General features: G+C 47.3%; 3 non-coding genes and 2 pseudogenes across 3 annotated transcripts; all 5 read right to left on the bottom strand.

Annotated features, from left to right (window-relative positions):
- Positions 1-3,143: 3,143 nt before the first annotated feature.
- On the bottom strand, positions 3,144-3,307 carry LOC132134122 (U1 spliceosomal RNA). The gene has a single exon (XR_009429386.1). It is a non-coding gene; the product is annotated as a U1 spliceosomal RNA (small nuclear RNA).
- A 351-nt stretch (positions 3,308-3,658) lies between these two features.
- On the bottom strand, positions 3,659-3,837 carry LOC132134082 (U2 spliceosomal RNA; annotated as a pseudogene).
- Positions 3,838-8,558: 4,721 nt separating this feature from the next.
- On the bottom strand, positions 8,559-8,722 carry LOC132134137 (U1 spliceosomal RNA). Its single transcript, XR_009429401.1, has one exon. It is a non-coding gene; the product is annotated as a U1 spliceosomal RNA (small nuclear RNA).
- Positions 8,723-9,073: 351 nt separating this feature from the next.
- On the bottom strand, positions 9,074-9,250 carry LOC132134076 (U2 spliceosomal RNA; annotated as a pseudogene).
- A 6,026-nt stretch (positions 9,251-15,276) lies between these two features.
- Positions 15,277-15,441, bottom strand: LOC132134060 (U1 spliceosomal RNA). Its single transcript, XR_009429355.1, has one exon. It is a non-coding gene; the product is annotated as a U1 spliceosomal RNA (small nuclear RNA).
- Positions 15,442-17,818: the final 2,377 nt, after the last annotated feature.

The following is a 17,818-nucleotide window of genomic DNA, read 5'->3' as shown; positions in this document are numbered from 1 at the left end:
TTTGGGACTTTTTGCATTTGCGGGTCCATATCTCTAGCCCCCGGGGGTCTATCGACTTGGGGGAGGTGGCTTCAGAGAGGGCCCTTCGAGGGCTATCAAGTCACCAAGTTTCAAGTCGCTAGGTCTCTTCCTTCCATTTGACTATCAAAAATGTGGGGGGCCATAACTCCGCCCCCGGGGTGTTATGGATGGGGGGGGGCAGCGGTGTTCGGTAGGCCTTCTGGAGTTCTTACTCTGACCCGAGTTTGGTGCAGTTTGCCCCGTTTTGGCGGAGTTACAGCTTGGCAAAGTCTGTGACATTTTGGTTAACATTCACCACATGTGATTAACCAAAATCCAACATTTTTTCTATGCATATTTCTACAGTATAATGGGATAAAACTTACAAAAATGGATTCCTCTGAGTGCCCTGAGTACAGTACAAGTGTTTTCTCTAGGCTTCATAAAAAAATTTTTCTTCCGACTTCCACCCCCCTCGAGCTGCCTTTTCTAGCCAGGGAGGGTGCACCCTGGCCGGCATGGATGAGTAGGTATGAGGGGGGTGGATGGTACTATTTTTTTGCTAATATCTCCGCGAAGCCGAGGCTAAAATTCGGGGGATCCCTAGAAGATCGAGGGGCCTACCGTATGCGACCACCCTCGAGTTCCTGGGTATTCCGGTTCCTGAGTTATAACGGTTCAAATTCCACATTTTGTGGGGCCGTAACTCGGACCCCCGGGGTCATAGGAACATGGGGCTGGTGTAGTCGGATAGAGCTCCCAAAGGTCTAATTTTGACCTGAGATTGGTGTTTTTTCCTCTCTTTTTGGGTGAGTTATTGCCGGTCAAATTTTGGGACTTTTTGCATTTGCGGGCCCGTATCTCTGGCCCCCGGGGGTCTATCGACTTGGGGCAGGTGGCTTCAGAGAGGGCCCTTTGAGGGCTATCAAGTCACCGAGTTTCAAGTTGCTAGGTCTCTTCCTTCCATTTGACTATCAAAAATGTGTGGGGCAATAACTCCGCCCCCCGGGGTGTTATGGATAGGGGGGCATCGGTGTTCGGTAGGCCTTCTGGAGGTCTTACTCTGACCCGAGTTTGGTGCAGTTTGGCCCCGTTTTGGCGGAGTTACAGCTTGGCAAAATCTGTGACATTTTGGTTAACATTCACCACAATTTTGGATATGTCCGCAAATGTTCCGGATGTGATCCGTGGTCATTCCGTGAATATAATGTTCAAATGGACAAATAGTGGGTTCGTGGGACCCAGGGTGGGGGTCTGCTAGTGGTCCGCAGATGATCCGCAGTCATTGTGTGAACATAATGGTCAAATGGACAAATAGTGGGTTCGTGGGACCCAGGGTGGGGGTCCGCAAGTGGTCCACAGATGATCCGCAGTCATTGTGTGAATATAATGGTCAAATGGACAAATACGGGGTTCGTGGGACCCAGGGTGGGGGTCCGCAAGGGGTCTGCAGATGATCCGCAGTCATTGTGTGAATATAATGGTCAAATGGACAAATAATGGGTTCGTGGGACCCGGGTTGGGGGTCCGATGGGGGTCCGCATCGGTTCCGTGGTCATTCTGTAACTTTAAAGGTCAAATGGACAAATATAGGTTTCGTGGGCAAAAAAATCGTACACCCCCCATTCGGGTAAATGCCACTGTTTTAAACCTGAGGTGTACTGCTCCGTGCACCACCCTGTGGAGAAGTGCTGAATGGCATGTAGGGGCCTCAAATTTGGGTGGGCTTCCGCGGGGCCCCTCGGGGGTCCAGATCCTCCTGCGCCGGTCAGGGGTCTCCCGTGGGCCGGCAGACATTGACGCCGCGTCCGTCAAAAATTTTTTGGGGTCAGCGCGCAGGTCCCCTTAACCCACGTACACGAGCCCTCAAACTTATACCTGAATGGACGCTCCAAAAAAAAAAGGACTTTCTGGAGAAGTCAAGACGTGACATCCCTAGGAGCTTGCCATTCACCTCTTTAAAACAAAAGCGCACGCTGTGGTGCCTCCGCACGCCGGCACGGGCAGCCGACATGATGGAGGCACCAACAGCCTAGAAACTTAAAACAACAATAAATACAATAATAAATAACCAAATAAATAATTAAAAGACCTTACCTTAAAACATGTTGGAGCCCGAAGCAGCAGAGTTCAATGTACCTCTCGAAGTTGTGTGACTCAAGATATAAAAAGATCTCGAGTCAGGAAACCTCCAAGAGGCGATCGCAGTCTAAACCGTCTGACAAGGTACGTGATCTTAGCCAAAAGGCCGAGAAGCGATGACGCTAAGACGCAGCGGGCAGGAAGCCGGACACGGCGATGCCCATCTCGGCTTTGGTAAGTCTGGGGGACCTAAAAACGCTGGGGGATGGTAGTACCCTCCCCTGTCTGCAACGTCACCGGGACTCGTCACGCTCGGCCTGACGCTGGCACTGCAGTGACGGAAAGTACGGCATCGCTCTTAACTCCCAAACGGTTCGTCGCAGAGCTACGTGCCTTATGTAATGGGAATCCTTGGCTCGAGCCGAACCAGACGCAGGTCTCAGATTGGCTCGTCGCTCTGACAAAATTTTGGGGTATTTGGGATTTTGTCGAAAACCTTCTTTTGCAACCTAGCGCCAGGTATTTGGCCCAGTCCCACCCAAAGCAGCACAGAAAGCTTCTCTGGAGTCTGCCTGTCAATAATCATCCCAAAAAAGTGGAAATTTCCATTCACCTTGGCGAGGGGACCTCAAAACGTGCTAACGTGGCGTGTCCGAGATGGCTCGAATGGCTATAACTCCAGGAAGGAATGAGATCCCTTCACCCAAATCGGCACACCTGTGCAGGGGCTCAGTCAGAAGCAAGGTGAAAAAGGGCGCTGCGACAGGCCACTCGGTGGCGCTGTAAGCGACAACAAAATTAATACCAATTGAAAAAGGACAACCAAACAACATGGAGACAGCTACAGCTAGGCTGCAGTCAGTCCAATCGACTTTCAAAGTAAGGTCTGTGCTATATTCGAACTGAACCACCCACCAGGGTCCGATTTTTCAAGAGTGTAACTGACTTTGTTTCACAGGCGCACAACACATACCTCGCATGTGACAGAACTCCCCATTCTGAAACGCAAAAAAAAAAAAAACCTGGAAAAAACCTCTTCTGCTTTGTTTCACCAAGAATTTCAGGGGAGAGCGCGAACGCAGTCCCCCACTACCATAAATTATGCAGTCGAGATTCCCGCATTTGGGGAATTCGCAGAGGTCAGCATGGCCGGAGTGCAATGGGCAAGCCTCGCCCTGGGTGAACCGCCTTCTTGATCATGGTGTCTCCCCTGCCAGGTAAGTATGAAGGCCCAGGCGGTCAGCCAGAGGTATGATTTGCGTCTCTACCGTCCACACCAACGGTTAGCCCCCCTCCAGGAAAGGAAGGACGGGTGCCTTCCGTTACTGGCCTGGAAACTGCCAAGCTCATGGGCCGGTGCTTCCCAACGCCGGTTTTAGATGACTCTCTTTAACCAAACACACCTGATTCGATGCATCACCTCGTCTGTGAAAGACCTCAGGTGGGTGCATCGTTCATGGAAGAGTCCAAGACCCCAGGAGGGCGCATCAGGAAAAAAGTTCGCAATACACCACAGCATGGCAGATCTCATTCCTTGTTCTGCTATTCGACACAATAAACGGCAATCCCCAAAAAGGGAAAGCACACCGTTCCTGGAGACACTGCAATACCAGGCCGATGCTTGGAGTGGACGGAGCAAGCCCCGGCTCCAGCTCCGTGATCTAAAAATCCATTTAATATGTAGTCCCCGGATGGGGGACGTATCAGATATTAAACTGATAAGAACAGATTTTTTTATTTTTTTATTAAATCCATACACTCATACAAATTTACAAATTAATCACTTGCAACAAAGGCATACATATTTTCTGAACATACATGTCCCAAGCCTACAGAACTAAAAAATCATTCCGAACTCAAAAATCATTTCATAAAGTGAAGATACAACACATTACAATCAGAACCTCATAACCAGTACTAAATTTTTAACACCCAAGACTTTATCCCACCCCTACCCGAGGGAGCCCCCCCCATACAGCCCTCATCCCCTCCTCCCCATGAACGACCTTATACCCATTTACCTCTTTCACCAAACTAGCCAAAAGTGTTGAAAATAACTTTTGAGGTTCTAAACCAGGCAACTGCTTCCTCAGGCACCTTAGTCGCCAGTCCCATAAGATACGCTTCCCTTCTGAGATAGTAACCCATACTACTCTTCTCTGATTGTTCTCTATATTTCCCAACCCTACTCCATACAACACTAAGTCCCGGGTAATCAATGGTCCTCCCCACTCTCTCCACCAGCCAGTGACTGCTTTCCATAAAGCCACTGCTCCTGGACATGACCACAAGGCGTGCTCAATTGTCTCTTCTTCCCCGCAACCCACTGGGCACAAAGGAGATCTGCCCTGACCATGCCTATATAAACGCTCCCGTACTGGAAGCCTCCCTAATGCTGCCAACCAGTTCACATCCTTACACCTCCCTACCAAATAATCTGGTTGCAAGGACAACCAGTTCACTTCAATTGGAGGCCCTGCCTCTCTAGCTTCCTTAACAGAGCTCTCCTTCAACCTATCATACAGCTTCCTATGATTTAACAACAGTGACTCTTCCAAGCACCAAGGATTCCCTTTAATGATGTCTGCCGCCACTTTATAATGTTCAGGCCTATCCAGTGACCAAGGTACCCTATTACTCCACCCTGTTAAATGCCTCAAAGGCCAGCCCAACCAAAAGTGAGCCAACACATGTGCTTTATGCTCTAGAGCCTGTACCACTAGGCGAGCTGCAAAAGCAATAAACAAAGCCGTAACCTTCCAAGGGAGGCATGGCACCCCTCTGCCTCCCTCACCCAGAGGACGAAACATCTGCGCTCTTGATACTAACTCAGTCCTCCCTCTCCAAATAAAAGAAAAAATCAACTCCTCCATTCTCCTCCCCTGCCAAAAAGGTAGGGGAAAAACATAAGCCAGATAGTTAATACTGGGCAATACATCTGCCTTCACTACCTGTACTCTACCCCATAGTGACAGATCCCTAACACTCCACCGGCTTACTTTAGACTGTAAAGATTCCAACAGCCCCTCCCAATTTTGTTGTGCACTATTCACCTTGAAAAAGCGAACACCCAAAATTTTAATGCCATCCTGACACAAGGTATACCCTCCTGGAACCACAGTCCTCTTACTCCACCGTCCTACAAACATCACTGATGATTTACTGACGTTTATCTTGGCACCTGTGGCTTCTGAAAAACTATGCAAAATATCTCCTGTCACTACAAAATCTTTTTCAGTGGTCAAAAAGACTGTCATATCATCTGCGTAAGCTAACACTTTTGGCCTTAACCCTCCTCCACCTGGCATTACTACACCAGTCAAAGCTGCTTTTAATCGTAGTCGACTAATCAGAGGCTCTAAAGACAGTATATAACACAAGGGTGACAAAGGACACCCTTGCCTCACACCACCCAACTGTTTCACTGGTTCAGAATAGAACCCGTTTATCCTAATCTGACTGAAAGCCTCACTATACAAAAGCTGGACCCAGGCTATGAACCCTGGGCCAAACCCAAGCTTCTCCAACACTGACCACAAAAAAGAATGGCTAACCCTATCAAAGGCCTTTTCCTGGTCAAGGCTCAGGATTGCCAAAGGAAGCTGACGTTGCTCAGCCCAACTGATTAAGTCCCGGACCAAAACTAAATTGAGGCTGCCTGATCTTCCTGGGACCCCACAAGTTTGATCTGGATGAACCACCAAATCTAACACCCCCTTAAGCCGTATGGTTAAGACTTTTGCCAGAATCTTATAATCAGTAGTAAGTAAAGTTATTGGCCGCCAATTTGCCAAATCCTCCTTACTATTTTTCTTATGCAGGAGGGTCACCAACCCCCTCCTCATAGACAAAGGCAATTTCCCCACTTCCAGACTTTCCTGATAAACTTTAATCAGTTCAGTGCCTACTAAAGGCAAAAAGGCTTGATAAAATTCAGCCGGTAGACCATCACCACCTGGAGACGTGCCTCTCTTCAAGGACTTAATTGCTACCTCTACTTCCTTCAAGGTGACCTCCTTCTCTAACCTGCCTGCCTCCACTTTATCCAAGGTCCTGTCCAGATCCTCTAAAAACCCCTCCGCTGTTGACTCTCTTACTTCTCTATTCGCAAACAGCTCCTTATAAAAGGCAACTGAAGCCTTCAGCATTCCTTCAACTGAGTAGACCTTACCCTTCTCTGTATTTAAACATTCCATACTGCTACGCTTCTGCCTGCTCTTCACAGTAGAAAAGAAAAACTTTGTAGGCCTTTCATCTAGCACACGCTGACATACACCTGACTGCACAACAAACTTCTGTGCTTCTCCTCTATAATGTTCATTCAAAGAATCCTGCAAGAGTTTGGCTTTCTTCCACCCTTGACCAGTGCTCAATAGACCTTGAGAGCATAAAACTTGCAATTCTTTAGTCCATTGACGCACTTGATTCCTCTTAGCCTGCCCCAAAGCTAAACCCCATGCCCTGCAAAAAAAACCTAATCCTCTCCTTCACCCCTTCCCACCAGTCAGAATGTGACTGGTAGAATCCTTTTAAATTACACCACCCAGCAAATAATACCCGGAAAACCTTACAAAAGGTTTGGTCCTGGAGGTATGTTACATTCATCCTCCACTTCAGATCCCCCACGGCTCCATCCACTTGTTCCTTCATACCAGTACACTCCTGACTTGATGCACTCATACTTCTCTGATCACTCGCACCTGTCGCTTGTTGAAGATGCCTCTCCCTTTCTGCTGGTAGACTGCTAAGAATGGCATCCAGGTCCGCCTGCAGATCATCACCTTCCTTCAATATGCTCGCATATGATTTGTTTCTTGATGGACAGGTACGTAAAGATGATTGGCCTTGCCGCAAAGGCTACAAAGGTTTGGTGCGGGGCAGGCCGAAGCAACGTGGTCTGCCTTCCCACAAAACCGACAGCGCTGTCCTTCACAGTCTGTTTTAACGTGTCCTTCTCCACCACATCTCCTGCAATACACGGGCTGCCCAGGGTAGTAGAGAAAGCCCCTGTTAGGCCCAATGGAAATGGACCCTGGTAGGTGAACCAGGCTTCCAGGGACCGCTGAATCCACCCGGAGCTTCACAAAAAAACGCCTCTTTCCAGTCCAAATCCCAAACCGATCCCTCACACGCTCACCTCCTTTCACAACCTCACAGTGCCTCTCAAGGAAAGTCATTACCTCCACATCCTCAACAAAAGGATTATACAGATGGACTGTGAGAGGTAAGTAATCCTGTGCAAACAAAGGGTGCAAACTCAATCCTTCCAACAACTTGTGCTTTTTCTTCCCCCAAGACTCAAAAAAACTCACACAGTCCGTTAGATTGAAGAAGGTCAGATCCATAAATCCTAGTGCTGTGAAATCCTGAAGACAGAACACTGAAGAAGCTGCTACATTGAAGACTCCTTTCAAGACGTCCACGACCACAAATTCCCTCCTGAAGTTTTCCTTTACAAACCGGACAGCATTCTGAAGCACTTGAATCCGTACAGTATTCTTCAACCACACCATCATGGTCGGCAAAGTACCATCTCCGCTCGACATAGCAATCGTCGCTGCACTTGATCTTAGCCAAAAGGCCGAGGAGCGATGCCGCTAAGACGCAGCGGGGAGGAAGCCGGACACGGCGATGCCCATCTCGGCTTTGGTAAGTCTGGGGGACCTAAAAACGCTGGGGGATGGTAGTACCCTCCCCTGTGTGCAACGTCACCGGGCCTCGTCACTCTCGGCCTGACGCTGGCACTGCAGCGACGGAAAGTACGGCATCGCTCGTAACTCCCAAACGGTTCGTCACAGAGCCACGTGCCTTATGTCATGGGAATCCTTGGCTCGAGCCGAACCAGACGCAGGTCTCAGATTGGCTCGTCGCTCTGACAGAATTTTCGTGTATTTGGGATTTTGTCAAAAACCTTCTTTTGCAACCTAGCGCCAGGTATTTGGCCCAGTCCCACCCAAAGCAGCACAGAAAGCTTCTCTGGAGTCTGTCTGTCAATAATCATCCCAAAAAAGTGGAAATTTCCATTCACCTTGGCGAGGGGACCTCAAAACGTGCTAAGGTGGCTTGTCCGAGATGGCTCGAATGGCTATAACTCCAGGAAGGAATGAGATCCCTTCACCCAAATCGGCACACCTGTGCAGGGGCTCAGTCAGAGGCCAGGTGAAAAAGGGCGCTGCGACAGGCCACTCGGTGGCGCTGTAAGCGACAACAAAATTAATTCCAATTGAAAAAGGACAATCAAACAACATGGAGACAGCTACAGCTAGGCTGCAGTCAGTCCAATCGACTTTCAAAGTAAGGTCTGTGCTATATTCGAACTGAACCACCCACCAAGGTCCGATTTTTCAAGAGCGTGACTGACTTTGTTTCACAGGCGCACAACACATACCTCGCATGTGATAGAACTCCCCATTCTGAAATGCAAAAAAAAAAAAAACCTGGAAAAAACCTCTTCTGCTTTGTTTCACCAACAATTTCAGGGGAGAGCGCGAACGCAGTCCCCCACTACCATAAATTATGCAGTCGAGATTCCCGCATTTGGGGAATTCGCAGGGGTCAGCATGGCCGGAGTGCAATGGCCAAGCCTCGCCCTGGGTGAACCGCCTTCTTGATCATGGTGTATCCCTTGCCAGGTAAGTATGAAGGCCCAGGCGATCAGCCAGAGGTATGATTTGCGTCTCTACCGTCCACACCAATGGTTAGCCCCCCTCCAGGAAAGGAAGGACGGGTGCCTTCCGTTACTGGCCTGGAAACTGCCAAGCTCATGGGCCGGTGCTTCCCAACGCCGGTTTTAGATGACTCTCTTTAACCAAACACACCTGATTCGATGCATCACCTCGTCTGTGAAAGACCTCAGGTGGGTGCATCGTTCGTGGAAGAGTCCAAGACCCCAGGAGGGCGCATCAGGAAAAAAGTTCGCAATACACCACAGCATGGCAGATCTCATTCCTTGTTCTGCTATTCGACACAATAAACGGCAATCCCAAAAAAGGGAAAGCACACCGTTCCTGGAGACACTGCAATACCAGGCCGATGCTTGGAGTGGACGGAGCAAGCCCCGGCTCCAGCTCCATGATCTAAAAATCCATTTAATATGTAGTCCCCGGATGGGGGACGTATCAGATATTAAACTGATAAGAACAGATTTTTTTTCTTTCGAAAAAGTTTTATTGTCAACAGTTACATTTTTTCCATTTGCATTTTTACTTTCACACACATTTTTCTTTTCAAGCACACATTAAAACAAGCCATATAATATATAATAAATACACATGGTAAAATGAAAGAAACAATCATTGTTAAAAAACATTTGATTAAAACCACAGTGTTTTGCTTGTTTTTAAAAGTCCATATTTGAGGTGTGTTTAAAAGGTGCGATCGGTTTCAAAAGTAAAATACAAATTTAAAAAAGCAAACAAGCCTCATATGCATGTTAATAAAACCAATTTCATTGATAAAACACCATAAAAACCAATTTATTGGATAAAAACCAATAAAAAAAACCATCTGTTGTGCCAGAACAGGGACATGAGATGCTACTTTACGGGCTCAGCGGAGATCCCCTCTCCTCCGGCCCGCTGGCCCGCTGTTCCCGTAGCCAGAATGGTTAGGGTGCATCTACGGGCAGCCAGGGTCAGTGCCTGCCGGGACCCTCTCTGTGCGACCCCGGCCCCCCCGTCCGAATATCGTCGTCCGGTACCCCTGCAGCCTTGATGTTACCTTTAGCTCGCATGCATGGAGGGTTACCGTAACGCGCTTCCCCACCAGCAGGTTTCTGGTGGCCCAGATGGCATCCTTGATGACGTTGAGGGTGAGCCAGAGCGAGGTAAATTTCTGTGCCGTCAAGTCCTTCAAACTTGTTTGGCCTCACTTAGTGTGAGGCCCGGAACTGGACTGACCGGTTTATGGTCCTGCACAACAGAAATGAGAGACTAGTGTTTAGTTAAATGGTGACATCTTCACTCTCTAAAAGGTATTTCTTTAAAAACTTTTTTTATAAAACTGTAGTCTTTAGGCAAGTTAAAAGACACTGGGGTTTTCAAATCTACTGGTAAAATTTTCAAAGTTCTTAGGTAAGACCCCATCCAAAATCGCGCCATTGCAGCCGTCTTGTTTTCTTTGGATGGGGTCATGGCATAACTGATGTGCAAGGCGGTGAAGCGGCTGCCTAAAAACAGGTGGGGGTCTGGGAGGCCTTTTCCAACGTTCTCTGGCCTTTTCTTGACTGTCTCCCTCTTCAGGCACTCCCACTTGGACCCCCACAGGAAGTAAAACACCGCCCTCTCCAGTTTCACCAGGAACCACCGAGGGGGGCTAAAAACAGAACAGACAAGTAAAATCAGAGGTAAAATCACATATTTAAAAATAAAAATTTTACCTTCAATCGTCAACTGTCTTAGTCCCCAAAACCCTAGTCTTTTCCTAACTTTCCCTAGCAAGTCAGTCCAGTTTTCCCGTCCTCCACCCTCTTTATCAAATTTAACACCTAAAATTTTAAAGTCCTCCTGTGTCCACGTCCCCCCACGGCCCGAAGAGCTGGGCCTCAGACTTGTTTCTATTGAGTTTGGCGCCCGAGGCCCGACCGTACCAGTCAGTCAAGTCCAGTGCTCTTCGTATAGATAAAATGTCCGTGGTTAAAAGAGTAACATCGTCCATGTATAAGGCACAAGTCGCTGTCAGTCCACCCGTCCCAGGAACGTCCAGTCCTTTGACCCATTTATCCTTTCTCAAGATCTGTGCCAGTGGCTCGATACAAGCCACATACAGGAGAGGAGATAAAGGACATCCCTGATGGACACCACTGTGTATGTTCACAGTTTTGGAAAGATGCCCGTTTACAAGGAATTTGCTGACTAGTCCCTTGTACAGCAGTCCCACCCAGGCTACAAACCTCTTTGTTGGAAAACCCATTTTTTGCAGTACCTGAAAAAGGTACTGGTGCGAGACTCGGTCAAATGCTTTTTCAAAGTCTAAATTTAGGACTACTAGCCGAATATTTCTGTCTCTCGCATAACAGATGGCGTCTCTGATCAGTACTAGGCTGTCTGTTATCTTTCTTCCGGGCACAGAACAAGCTTGATCCGGGTGAATCACGTCCTCTAAAGCCGTTGACATGCGTGTTGCTAAAATTTTGCTAAAAAGTTTATAATCAAAATTTAAAAGTGTTATGGGTCTCCAGTTTTTTAAGTCAGTCCGGTCACCTTTTTTGTGAAGTAAAGAAACTATCCCTATTCTAAAACTGTCTGGAAGTATGTCGAGGGTATCAAACTCTTTAAAAACTGTCAAAAGCTCTTGTCCTAAAATGTCCCAAAATGTTAGATAAAACTCTAGGGGAAGTCCATCCACTCCTGGGGACTTCCCCTTCTTAAAACCTCCAAGTGCTTTTTGGATTTCTAAGATGTTAAAATCTTGGGTTAAAATCTCATTTTGACAGTCAACCCTTTCCTCAATAAAATGTAAAACTTCTTTTGCAGTGTCAAAGTGTACCTTTTTAAAACTATATAATGCCCCATAAAATTTTTCCACATCCTCTAAAATCTCTTTTATTGTGTTAACCTCCCTATCCCCTGTTTTAACCCTGGTTAACCCCCCACCCCTTGTTATTATTTTCTTAAAAAAATATCTGGTACACTTTTCGCCTTTTTCTATTTCTCTCTCTTTACTTCTTAAAAGGACCCCTTTACTTTTTATATTGGCTAAAACTGACATTTCTTTTTTTACTTCCTGAATTTCGTCGATAAAATCAAAACCATTATTTAAAAGATTAAAATACCTTTGTAGTCTTTTCTGCAACCCCAACATGCGTTTCTTTTCCCTACTCTTCTTTTCTTTCCCTATCTTTCTAAAAAACTGTCTTGTCCGGTCCTTTACAATCTCCCACCACTGTGCACGTGTATCGTAAAAGTCTTGGAGGGTCTGCCATTGGCTGAACTGTTCCCTATATTCTAAAACTATATCCTTGTCTTCCAACAGGGAACAGTTCAGCTTCCACAGCCCTCCCCCTACCGTCACACCCATGGGCAGTGAAAGGGTGCAAGACAGCATTATGTGATCAGAGAAAAAGAGGGGGGTTAATGTAGCATCGGTCGGCGGGCAGTCCCTTGTAAAAACGTAGTCGATTCGAGAGGCTTTGGTACTATCACCACTGAACCAGGTGAAGCCCTCCTCTCTTTGATGCAAAATTTTAAAACAGTCGACTAAATTAAAATCTCTGACTAAACCCTGCAATAACACCGACGTTTTGTCCACTCTAAAATCCTCCCCTACCCTTTTCCTGTCTGTTTTGGATAAAACACAATTAAAATCCCCTGCTACCATTAGGGGGGCCCTACCTAGCATGTGGGGTTGCAAGTCTTCTAAAAGCTCATATCTTTCATTCTTTTCCGTAAAACCATATACATTAAGAACATTAAAATCCCTGTCTAAAAAGGTCAGATTTACTAAAAGTGCCCGGCCTTGCCTCACCACAGTGCTGCCCTTCACCAAGATGTTAGGATTATTAATTAAAACCGCAACTCCGTCATTTTTGTTAAAATTTGATCCGCTCCATATGGAGGCTCCTGCGGACCATAGCTCCTCCATTTTCTTGTACCTAGTTAAAAAGGGCAGAGAACACTCTTGTAATAAAAACAAATCTGACTTAAAAGATTTTAAAAGGGACAAAATACTCTGTGCTCTAATGGTGGACCTCACACTTCTTACATTGATAGTAGAGATGGTGAGGGCCATGAGCAGTAGGGTTAAAAAGGTATAAGACATTTAAAACAGAAGACAGTAAAAAGACTACAAAGATACGATTAAAATCATGTTATATCTTGTTGCATTTGCCTTTCCTTTTCCTCAGACGAGCTGGGATCAGGAGGGCAAATGCCTGTCGCTTCAGAGGCCACAGAGGAAACCTCTTGTGGCTCTTTTGGCGACGATGCTGTTAGCTTAATGTGCAAAAAGGATACCTCATTAGGGGACTCTAGGGGCCACATGCGCTCCAGATCTACCGAATCGATACTATCAAGCTTATATGCTGCCCTAGATTTTTTCTCCTCCGTTACAATCAGAGGAGACCCCGCAGGTCTTTTTTGCACCTGAGCGTTAGGGAGTGAACACTCTGTCTCACTCCCGGTAGATTCCTGCACCCCATCCGAAACTGTAACTAGTGAGGAATTGTTTTTTTCCTCACTTTCCTCTCCTTCCATGACCATTTCCTGTTCCGTTGCCTCCGCCCCTGTGGCCGTCCCACTTCCTCCTTCCTGCCCAATCCCTGAGGCCGGCTGGGAATTTGAAATTCCCGCCAAAACCTCAGGGACCGCCTCCTCTTTCCTTTGTTCATTCGTTTGTTGCCCATGTGGGGTGGCCATTTTGATCTTGTTGGCAAAACTTTTAGGGCAGTCTCTGTAGAGGTGGTTTGTTTCTCCACAAAGATTGCACCGTCTGAAATTGGTACAATAATCAAACTGTGACCAATTTCTCTACACTTCCCACATACTAATTCTTGGCATGCTTCAGCGAGATGACCAAACCTGCAACCCTTCCTGCAGAGTTTGGTATGTAGCCTCTGTTCTCTCCGAGCACAATCATGGAAGGCAGATGTTTCAGGCCCTGGTAGCCCCCAGCGTCTTCCCATTGTTTAATGGGAATTCGCCAGGAGCATGTCCAAATCCCATCTTCATCTAACACTTTGACAGGCTGGCCTCGAACAGTGCAAAATCTACCCAACCAAACATAAATATCATCTCCAGTCACTGTTTCATTGAACATCCTTACAATCACAGTTTTAAGTGTGTTATCAGAAAGTTTCTCGACAGTGAACATGGAGAACTGGGCTTTAACTGAATCAAACCTTTGCCAAAAGTCATTAAGCAGGGAAGCGGTTTTAAAACTGACATCAAATCCTTTGTTCAAGGGCAGAGTCATCAAACAATTCAGGTCGTCAGATCTAAAAGCTAAGGTCTTTTGGATCAGCTTGCTGGAAAAGTCCATACGGGACATTCCAAGGAGCTTCCCCTCAACCTGCCTGAATAAAAAACGCACGCTGTGGTGCCTCCGCACGCCGGCAGGGGCAGCCGACATGGTGGAGGCACCAACAGCCTAAAAACTTAAAACAACAATAAATACAATAATAAATAACCAAATAAATAATTAAAAGACCTTACCTTAAAACTTGTTTTAGCCCGAAGCAGCAGAGTTCAATGTACCTCTCGAAGTTGTGTGACTCAAGATATAAAAAGATCTCTAGTCAGGAAACCTCCTAGAGGCGATCGCAGTCTCAACTGTCCGACAAGATATGTGATCTTAGCCAAAAGGCCGAGAAGCGATGCCGCTAAGACGCAGCGGGGAGGAAGCCGGACACGGCGATGCCCATCTCGGCTTTGGTAAGTCTGGGGGACCTAAAAACGCTGGGGGATGGTAGTACCCCTGTCTGCAACGTCACCGGGCCTCGTCACGCTCGGCCTGACGCTGGCACTGCAGCGACGGAAAGTACGGCATCGCTCGTAATTCCCAAACGGTTCGTCGCAGAGCCACGTGCCTTATGTCATGGGAATCCTTGGCTCGAGCCGAACCAGACGCAGGTCTCAGATTGGCTCGTCGCTCTGACGGATATTTCGGGTATTTGGGATTTTGTCGAAAACCTTCTTTTGCAACCTAGCGCCAGGTATTTGGCCCAGTCCCACCCAAAGCAGCACAGAAAGCTTCTTTGGAGTCTGCCTGTCAATAATCATCCCAAAAAGGTGGACATTTCCATTCACCTTGGCGAGGGGACCTCAAAACGTGCTAAGGTGATGTGTCCGAGATGGCTCGAATGGCTATAACTCCAGGAAGGAATGAGATCCCTTCACCCAAATCGGCACACCTGTGCAGGGGCTCAGTCAGAGGCCAGGTGAAAAAGGGCGCTGCGACAGGCCACTCGGTGGCGCTGTAAGTGACAACAAAATTAATACCAATTGAAAAAGGACAACCAAACAACATGGAGACAGCTACAGCTAGGCTGCAGTCAGTCCAATCGACTTTCAAAGTAAGGTCTGTGCTATATTCGAACTGAACCACCCACCAGGGTCCGATTTTTCAAGAGCGTAACTGACTTTGTTTCACAGGCGCACAACACATACCTCGCATGTGACAGAACTCCCCATTCTGAAACGCGAAAAAAAAAAAAAACCCTGGAAAAAAACCTCTTCTGCTTTGTTTCAACAACAATTTCAGGGGAGAGCGCGAACACAGTCCCCCACTACCATAAATTATGCAGCTCTAGATTCCCGCATTTGGGGAATTCGCAGGGGTCAGCATGGCCGGAGTGCAATGGGCAAGCCTCGCCCTAGGTGAACCGCCTTCTTGATTATGGTGTCTCCCCTGCCAGGAAAGTATGAAGTCCCAGGCGGTCAGCCAGAGGTATGATTTGCGTCTCTACCGTCCACACCAACGGTTAGCCCCCCTCCAGGAAAGGAAGGACGGGTGCCTTCCGTTTCTGGCCTGGAAACTGCCAAGCTCATGGGCCGGTGCTTCCCAACGCCGGTTTTAGATGACTCTCTTTAACCAAACACACCTGATTCGGTGCATCACCTCGTCTGTGAAAGACCTCAGGTGGGTGCATCGTTCATGGAAGAGTCCAAGACCCCAGGAGGGCGCATCAGGAAAAAAGTTCGCAATTCACCACAGCATGGCAGATCTCATTCCTTGTTGCAAATACAGTTGCTATTTAATGAAAAGTGAGATACGCACCACATGTGGTGCACATGTGTGCCAAAATTCAACGCTCATTTTTATGCAAATTCTACAGTATTATCGGATAAAACTTACAAAAATGGATTCCTCTGAGTGCCCTGAGTACAGTACAAGTGTTTTCTCTAGGTCTCATAAAAAATTTCTTCCGACTTCCACCCCCCTCGAGCTGCCTTTTCTAGCCAGGGAGCGTGCACCCTGGCCGGCATGGATGAGTAGGTACGAGGGGGGTGGATGGTACTATTTTTTTGCTAATATCTCCGCGAAGCGGTGGAACCCGGGGCTGAAATTCGGGGGATCCCTAGAGGCTTGAGGGGCCTACCGTATGCGACCACCCTCGAGTTCCTGGGTGGTCCAGTTCCTGAGTTATAATGGTTCAAATTCCACATTTTGGGGGGCCGTAACTCGGACCCCCGGGGTCATAGGGACATGGGGCTAGTGTCGTCGGATAGAGCTCCCAAAGGTCTAATTTTGACCAGAGTTTGGTGTTGTTTCTCCTCTTTTCGAGTGAGTTATGGCGGTCAAATTTTGGGACTTTTTGCATTTGCGGGTCCATATCTCTGGCTCCCGGGGGTCTTTCGACTTGGGGGAGGTGGCTTCAGACAGGGCCCTTTGAGGGCTATCAAGTCACCGAGTTTCAAGTTGCTAGGTCTCTTCCTTCCATTTGACTATCAAAAATGTGGGGGGCCATAAATTCGCCCCCCGGGGTGTTATGGATGGGGGGACAGCGGTGTTCGGTAGGCCTTCTGGAGGTCTTACTCCGTCCGGAGTTTGGTGCAGTTTGGCCCCGTTTTGGCCGTTTTGACCCCCGGGGTCATGGGGACATGGGGCTAGTGTCGTCGGATAGACAGCCCCCTGGTCTGACTTTTTTCTATGCATATTTCTACAGTAAAATGGGATAAAACTTACAAAAATGGATTCCCTGAGTGCTCTGAGTACAGTACAAGTGTTTTCTCTAGGCCTCATAAAAAAAATTTTCTTCCGACTTCCACCCCCCTCAAGCTGCCTTCTCTAGCCGGGGAGGGTGCACCCTGGCCGGCATGGATGAGTAGGTGCGAGGGGGGTGGATGTCATTAGTCATTAGACTAGAAAATGAATGGGAAATAGACTGGTAAGGGACCAAGGTAATTTACAGTTTATTAGACTAAAAGTGGAATGAGAAATAGACTGGTAAGTCACCAAGAAAATAGTTCCATTTGTAGTTTCTTAGACTAGAGGTGGTATGAAAAATAGACTGGTAACTGAATCAAGGAAATAGTCATATTTGTAGTTTATCAGACTAGAAAATGAATGAGAAATAGACTGGTAGGTGACCAAGGAAATAGTACTATTTGTAGTTTATTAGACTAGAAGTTGAATGAGAAATAGACTGGTAAGTGATCCAAGGGAATAGTCCCATTTGTAGTTTATTAGACTAGAAAAAGAATGAAAAATAGACTGGTGAGTGAATCAAAGGAATAGTCAAATTTGTAGTTTATTAAACTAGAAGTGTAATGAGAAATAGACTGCAAATTGTGCTCTCTAATGTATTAGACTCAAAGTTGTATTAACAGACTACAAATGGGACCTAAAAAGTTATATAAGTAACCAATGCTTGGGCAGTGTCCCTTGCATTCATCCTTTTGCTATTCATCCTTTAGTGTTTTAACAAAAGTAGATATGGCTTTGGACGACTGTCCCTTGTGCTTTCGTGGCTATAATCAGCTAAGCCAACACCTTCGTGTCTTTCACAAGGTGCGGAATGTGAAGGAGCGCAAGCTTCTCCTATCCATTGCTTCTGGGAGAGCTTCTCACGGCGGTACCGGCAGCTGAGGAAGCGGTCAAATCCCACCCCCTCTAGGCAGGTTGCACGGGCAACACATAGTCTGCTATCGGCCCTCAACAGCCCTGGGGAGGAGGAGTGCTCAGAGTCGCAGGTTGACAGACTAGATGAAGAGCCAGCCACCAGGCCTGAGGCAGAGCCAGCCACAGGACCCGAGGAGGAGGTCGCCGGGCCTTCAAAGAAGGCCCACTCCTCCGATGC

The sequence above is a fragment of the Carassius carassius genome, unplaced genomic scaffold (assembly GCF_963082965.1).
Source record: "Carassius carassius unplaced genomic scaffold, fCarCar2.1 SCAFFOLD_66, whole genome shotgun sequence".
Taxonomy (NCBI): domain Eukaryota; kingdom Metazoa; phylum Chordata; class Actinopteri; order Cypriniformes; family Cyprinidae; genus Carassius; species Carassius carassius.
This window is presented reverse-complemented; position numbering and strand designations above follow the sequence as displayed.